This window comes from Mandrillus leucophaeus, unplaced genomic scaffold (genome assembly GCF_000951045.1).
Source record: "Mandrillus leucophaeus isolate KB7577 unplaced genomic scaffold, Mleu.le_1.0 Scaffold55, whole genome shotgun sequence".
In the NCBI taxonomy this organism is placed as follows: Eukaryota; Metazoa; Chordata; class Mammalia; order Primates; family Cercopithecidae; genus Mandrillus; species Mandrillus leucophaeus.
The window spans coordinates 4,863,792-4,871,473 of NW_012105919.1; the positions used below are offsets into that span (position 1 = coordinate 4,863,792).

The 7,682-nt window shown below is 49.0% G+C and overlaps 1 long non-coding RNA gene across 1 annotated transcript in view; it reads right to left on the bottom strand.

Annotated features, from left to right (window-relative positions):
• Positions 1 to 7,438, bottom strand: part of LOC105552294 — a 38,361-nt gene extending 30,923 nt beyond the window's left edge. Inside the window, exons 1-2 of the long non-coding RNA XR_001007986.1 lie at positions 7,371 to 7,438; positions 868 to 1,001 (exon numbers count right to left, since the gene is read on the bottom strand). This is a non-coding gene — a long non-coding RNA (uncharacterized LOC105552294). The remainder of the gene's footprint in view (positions 1 to 867; positions 1,002 to 7,370) is intronic.
• Between the last annotated feature and the right edge of the window lie 244 nt (positions 7,439 to 7,682).

A 7,682-nucleotide genomic window follows, 5' to 3' on the forward strand; every position in this document is an offset into this window, starting at 1 on the left:
CATGTTTGTCCAGGGCAGGCCGCATTGATCCGCCGCGGCCGCAACACCGTCTGATAAATCCCGGCCGCGGTAATGAACCTCCCAGCACACCGCTCACAAAGCACACACTAGCCCTGGCCCCAGCGGTTAATATTTAACTGAATAAGGGCCATAAATATGGAAAATGGGACTTTTAATTAAATAAGCAGCTTTTAAAAGGGCCCTTGGGCGGGAGAGGCTTTTGTTTAAATATGATTGATTTGACATGTCCTTTAGCTCTCACACTCTCCCGAGCTCCCTTCCGACGTTAACTCTTGGCCCCCAGCCCCGGTAGCAAGTTGGCGAGGCCAGACCCTGTTCTGCTGGAGGGAGGGGGCTCCCTGCTGGAGGAAGCGGGGTACGGTGGGAAGGAGGTGCCCTGGGGACTGGGACTGAAAATCCGGCTGCCCGGGCCCTCGCATTTGGCTTCACCCCTACTACAAGCTGCCTCCATTTCACAGAATGTGTATTTCACCCTAAAAGAAGCGGTTAGTGGGGTAACATGCCTCCAGATCCGGGGGCATAGGTTCCCTTTTAAAAGCCACGCCACCAGCTGCCGGTCCTTTGGCGGTTCAGCTGGTGGTCCCTCTGTGCCTCAGTTTCCCCATCTGTAATATGAGGATAACAATAGCACCTACTCCACAGGGCTGTGTTCAGATTAAGCACATCCCAGACCATGGGAGGGCCCGCAGTGCTTGCCAGGATTCCAGCTGAAGCCTCTGTGACTGCTGCGAGGCGCGAGGCCACAGAAGCAGCTTGATGGGCACATTCCCATATTTAGCGCCGACCTCTCATTTGCATTTTTCACTGAGCCCCGCAAAGGAAGTAGCTGGTTCTACTCATACTCACCCAGAGGCTCACAATCTTGGCAGCTTATGACTCATCTGAGGAGCCTGGAATGCTCCAATTTCAGGCCGGGAAGAATTCAGCAGTCAAGGAGGTCTGTCTTCTGCCTCCAAGCTAATGGCCTTTACCTCTCAAAACTTTTCAAAAAAAAAAAAAAAAAACCATATCCTATTATAAATTAATATTCATGAAGCACCTTCCATATACCAGATTCTGCACATGCCTGACCTCAGAACCCTGTCGTCTGCCCTGCTTCCTGGGTGAGGAGGGATCTGATGCCCAGAGAAGCCAAATAGCCAGTCCAGAGTTGCCCAGCTAAGGAGCAGCTGGGCTGCTTTGCCTCCAGTGCCTTATGCCCCCTGTGGACCTAACCTGGTGCAGGCCCATGCCCTGGGACTCATGTCTGATCTGGTCCTGGCTTCTCTGAGCTGACGTAGAACTCACCTCCCTGGATAATTCTGACATTCTCCATTACCTAAGGAGGGGGATGATGGTGGTCACACAGCCTCGTAATTTATCAAGACTCTGCCCCTTATGCCTAATCACCATTTCTTCCTCTCCCCAAGTCAGATAACTTAGTTTTTGCTTATTCCCACTCACAGACTGCCCCTTCCAGGAAGTCTTCCCAGATGCACTCTGCTTGTTATGGTGGATCCCTTTTCTAACTCTTCCAGTATTGGTGAGTATAGTGAGCATAGTGAGTATTTGACGGCGTTCTATTGTATTGTCATTTCCTGCAACCATTCATTCACACAGTCAATTACCATTTATTAATGACCTATTATTTTATTTCTCCAACTTTAAGGTGAATTTTTTTTTTCTTTTTAACATTTTGCAACTGGGATCTAGTACATATATAACACTCATTTTTATTTGCTCTGGCACTTTGGAAGGCTGAGGCAGGCAAATCACTTGAGGTCAGGAGTTTGAGACTAGCCTGGCCAACATCGCAAAACCCTGTCTCTACTAATAATACAAAAATTAGCTGGGCATGGTGATGCATGCCTGTAGTCCCAGCTACCCAAGAGTTCAAGGCACAAGAAATGCTTGAACTTGGGAGGCGGAAGTTGCAGTGAGCAGAGATCACACCACTGCACTCCAGCCTGGGTGACCGAGCGAGACTCCATCTTAAAAAAGAAAAAGAAAGAGAAATACTCTAGTTAAATGGATGCTGCCTCTTATAATGGATGGCATTTTCAGACTGTGGAAATAAAGCCTTGTGCCCAGCCCTGTGCCGGGTGTTGGAAGAACTGGGGGAAATCAGACAGACCTTTACTTTGCTTTCTGCTCCCTGAAAACTTACTGTCTACTGCAGAGTATATTAAGAAAGCACCCTTCAGCTGGGCATGGTGGCTCACGCCGGTAATCCCAGCACTTTGGGAGGCTGACGTGGGCGGATCACCTGAGGTCAGGAGTTCAAGACCAGCCTGGCCAACATGGTGAAACCCCGTATTTACTAAAAATACAAAAAATTAGCTGGCTGTGGTGGCAGGCGCCTGTAATCTCAACTACTTGGGAGGCTGAGGCAGGAGAATCGCTTGAATTTGGGAGGCGGAGGTTGCAGTGAGCCGAGATCACACCATTGCACTCCAGCCTGGGCAATAAGAGCGAAACTCTGTCTCAAAAAAAAGAAAGCACCCTTCTTTCTAATTCCCAAAACTCTCAATTCTCACTCATTCACTCTTTTACACTTTTACTTAACCCCCTGAATTCTCATGGCCAAAAACGTGTTCCTCTCTTCCCAGGAATGGGGTGATTTTAGTGAAGGCAAGAGGTTATAGACATTAAGTGTTTATATTCTGCCACGCCCTGTCCTAAGATTGATCACATATTGTCTCATTTAATCCTCACCACAACCTAACAAGGTGAGTGCTACTGGAATCACTACCAGTTTGCAGATGATGAAAGGAGGCTCAGAGACATTAAGTAACTGGCCCAAGGCCACACAACCAGTGAGTGACAGAGCCAGAGTCAAATTCAGGCAGGTCTGGCTCCAGAGGCCTCACCCCTAACCTCAGTTCTTTTGACCCTTCTTTCATCCTCCCCCACTGCACCTGCGAGCTCCAGGCCCATCACAGAAAGGAGGTTCAGAAGCTCATCTTCTATCCACAGTGCAAGGGGCAGAGAGCCCCAAGAAGAAAATGGAAGCAGACGGTCTCCCAGAGGGGCTGTAATCAAAGGTGTCATGTAGAGAAAGCTGGAAGAGCCAGAGAACTCCATCAGGAGGTTGGCCTGGTGCTCTGTGACTAGTGACTAGTCTGTAGGAGACCTCGCCTTTGGCGGGATGTCGAGTGCCAAGTCCCCAGGGCCAGCTGCAAGGACAGTTTATGGTTCATGCACCCCTCTATGGGGCGGCCAGCGGGCTGAGGATGGTCAGCAAAACTCCCTATCTCTGTGCCAGCACATCTGTTGCCATGGTAACTCCTCTCAGGCATCACCCGGTTCTAGGTCTGTTTCCCGGGCTCAGTGTTGGGGTAGGTAGGGCTGAGGCTGGTTTTGGGGTCGGGGCACAGGGTTGGTGCTGGTGTTGGGGAAGAGGCACAAGGGCCATTTCTCATGCAGACCACCCACCCACGGCGGTGGCAGGGGGTTGGGGAGCACTGAGCAAGGCATCTGTATTCCTTCCTTGTAAGCCCAGAGCAACAGGGGACAAAACCCTGTGTTGAGTACATTTGAGAAGAGACCTCCTCCCTGAGAATCTCCTCCCTACACCCCTCAGGCTAATGGTTGGGGCCCTGTACATTCCACTTTCCCGGTAACTCTTCTGCCAGCTCCGTTTCTGGTCAGCACTCAGATGCACTCACTGTCATCTTCTCGTGGACTGTTGTCCTCCTAACAGACATCCCTATCTGGCAATCTGTCCCCATGGATCCATCCTCTACAGGTGAGCTTGATTTACCTGTTTATACAGAAACAAAGTCTCACTCTGTCGCCCAGGCTGGAGTGCAGTGGTGCCATCATAGCTCACTGTAACCTTGAATTCCTGGACTCAGTGATCCTCCCATCTCAGCCTCCTGAGTAGCTAGGACTACAGGTTTGTGCCACCACACTTGGCTAATTATTTTATTTTTGTAGAAATTGGGGTCTTGCTCATTGCCCAGGCTGGTCTCGAACTCCTGGCCTCAAGCCATCCTCCTACCTCTCACTTTTGAGTAGCTGGAATTATAGGTGTGCACCACCACGCCAAGCTAATTAATTTTTTGTTTTTTTTTTGAGAGACAGGATTTTGCTGCATTGCCCTGGTTAATCTTGAACTCCTGGCCTCAAGCAAACCTCCCCACAAGGCCTCCCAAAGTGCTGGGATTAAAGGCATGAGTCACTGCACCCAGCTGCAGGTGTGTTTTCTTGAGCCAAAGGCCTCCACTTGCCCTGTCCCTCCCTACTCCTTCCCCCAAGTACTGGCCCATCCAGGCCTCCCTCCACTCACTCCAGGCCACATCCATGCTGTGGGCAACGTGACGCCCATCAGGCCCAGGAAACACCGGAAATCAGTGAAGCAGGGAGCAAAGGTCGGGGTGAGGCCAACTCTTTTTGGTGTCAAAGGAGATTACGAGTCCGGCTCTCAAAGTTGAGGGCTGGGGCCAAAATCAGCCTGTGATCCCAAGTGGGATGAGTTCAGAGGTCGCCAGCTGGTTCCTTTGTGTGTCAATATTAACATGAGAGTCACCTAATTGGGGTGGGTCAGCCAGTGGCCAGAGCCAGGACACACATCAGAAGAGAAAGGGCCTGATCATGCCCCAGGCAGTGTTGGCTGCTTGGCATAAGCCAGCTCATTCATTATATTAATATTACTACTAATAATACTAATATAGGAGTAGTAGAAGAATAGCAGTAGCCACATACATTGAGTCTCTATTAAATTCAGGCTTGGTGGCTGGCACTTAATTCATTAAATGGCCTCATCGTTCCAACCTCTCTAAGAATTAGATTCTGTTGCTACCCCATCCTACAGTCAAGGAAACTGAGGCACTAAATGGTAAACCAGTGAGCCACGTTCACACAACGCGAATGGAGGAGCAGAGACTTGGACCCAGCCAGTCTGTCTCCTTGCAACACAGGAATGACATCTCCGTTTTATTGATGAAGAAAGCAAGTCTTCGAGATGGATCAAGGCTGTCTAAAGCCACACAGCTAGTCAGTGACAGGGCTGAGTTACAAACCCAGGTAGGTCTTCTCCAGAGCCCACAATATCCTTATTTTATTTTATTCTTTTCCTGTCTCAAGAAAAGAATAAAAGGCTGGAGTGCCTTTCATATCTCAAATGCTCAGTAGCCTCATGAATAAAATGGGGATATCAATATCCCCCTCAGTGCAGATGCAACACAAAAATATGTGTTAAACCTTTGCACATGCTGTTCCTTCTGCACAGGATGTCTTTCCTTGTTAAAATTAGCGTCTTCTTTGTTAACCTAGCATCTAACCTGCACTCTAGGCTGCAGTACAGTGGCATCATCATGGCTCACTGCAGCCTTGAACTCCTGGGCTCAATTGATCCTTCTACCTTAGCCTCCTGAGTAGCTGTGAGGACAGGTGTGTGCTAATTAACCAGTCCTTGCTAATTTTTAAACTTTTAAAAATAGAGACAGGGGTCTCACTATGCTGCCCAGGCTGGTCTCAGACTCCTGGCCTCAAACAATCCTCCTGTCTAGGCCTCCTGAGTCTCTGGGATTACAAGTATGACCCACCACACCCAGCCTTCATCTCATTCCTTTTAAGCTCATCCCTTCTATGGGTACTTTGAAGGCCACTTGTCCTTCTGTGTGCCACTGTTCCTGCCTTCTTGGACCTAAGGGAACAGTGACTATCCATTGGCTGATGGATGAAGACCTGCCATCTGCATGGCTCAGGCTAGTCATATAGAAGCCAACGCTCATCTCCATTGGTTTTGGGTCGGATGAACCCACCTGGACACTTGCTGGAATCATAGCATCCTAGTAATTTCAGATGCCCACTTCTATGTAGGCTGAGTCCAAAGAAACACTACTTACCTAAAACTTTTTTTTTCAATTTTTAATTTTTATCTTTGGAGACAAGGTCACCCAGGCTGGAGTGCAGTGACAGGATCCTAGCTCACCACAGCCTCTAACTCCTGGGCTTTAGCCATCTTCCTACTTCAGCTTCTCAAGTAGCTAGGACTACAAGGATGCACCACCATACCTGGCTAATTTTTAAATTTTTTTTGTAGAGATGGGGGTCTCGCTATGTTGCCCAGGTTGGTCTCACCCTCCTGGGCTCAAGCAATCCTTCCATGGCCTCCCAAATCACTGGGACTATAGGCCTGAGCACCCAACCCCCTAAAACTTCTGATTACAGTCTAGTACAATAGCAGTTAATGCATTGACCATTTCTTAAAGGCCTGCTCTGTGCAGGGTACTGGAGACATAGTGGTGAGCAGAAACTGACACTTCCCCGTCCCCCTGGAACTTACATTCTAGTGGGGGAGATGGACATTAATCACACAGTCGTGCCTAGAACAACACATTGATTCAGTAATGAAAGCTCCAGGGGATGCGACAATTTCACAGAGCAACCGACTTTGGCCAACGAGGTTAGGGAGATAGCTCTGACAAAATGACTCGTGAGCTGAGACTCTGAAGTTGAATAGATGCTAAGTCAGCAAAGAAGAGAAGGAAGAGCATTCTGTGCAGAAGGAACAGCATGTGAAAATGTTTAACAAACGTTTCCTGTTTCATCTGCACTGTGAGGGGAGATATTAATATCCCCACTTTATAGATGAGGATACCGAGGCTTTGAGAGATGAAAGGCCTTGCCTAAGGGCTTCAGGTCCGGAGGGAGCAGCAGGAATTTGATCCAAATCCACCTGCCTCGGCCTCAGCAGTCTGATGCCACATTTGACACTCTTCCACACTGGTGCTTAGAAATAGCATCACATGGCCGGGTGTGGTGGCTTAAACCTGTAATCCCAGCACTTTGAGAGGCCGAGGCAGGTGCATCACTTGAACTCAGGGGTTCGAGACCAGCCTGGCCAACATGGTGAAACCCCATCTCTGCCAAAAATACAAAAATTAGCTGGGCGTGGTAGCACATGCCTGTAATCCCAGCTACTCGGGAAGCTGAGGCATGAGAATCACTTGAACCCGGGAGGCAGAGGTTTCAGTGAGCCCAGATTGTGCCACTGCACTCCAGCCTGGGCGACAAAGAGACAGCACCCCAAAAAAAAAAAAAAATGGCATCACATGATGTTGGGAGGAAAGCTTCTTTTGGGAAAAAAAATAATGCAAACGGGCCAGACAGTTGTGTCAGAGAGAGCTTTTTAAGTTGCTGTAGTAGAAACCCAACTCACACCGACTTAAGCAAAAAAACGAAATGTATTGTCCCATGTAACAAGAATCCAGGAATGGAAGACTTTAGGCTTAGCTGGACCCAGAGGCTGAAACAAGATCATCAGGGCTTTGTGTGTGTGTCTCTCTTCCCTGATCCTGCTTCCTGGGTGTTGGCTTCCTTCTCACGTCCCACGAGACGGCCCCCGGAAGTCTCTCGCTTACCCCTTCCTCACCGTTAGCAGTTGCAGAATTTCGAGAGATTCCTCTTTTCCAGCCACTCCAGGGAAATGTCCCTGGCTTGGCTCTGATTGGACCAACTCGGTCATGTGCCCATCCCAAGGCCAATGAGTGTAGTTAGAGAGCTGTAATGTTCTAATTGGCCAAACCTCGGTCACATGCCTATCCTGGAACCAATCAATGAGGCCAGGGGCTGGACTCCTTTGGCGGGTACTGGGTCATATGATCACCCTTGTATCTGAAGATGGTTCAGCCTCATCCAAGCTCCAGAGACTGAGAATGTAGAAGTATAGGAAC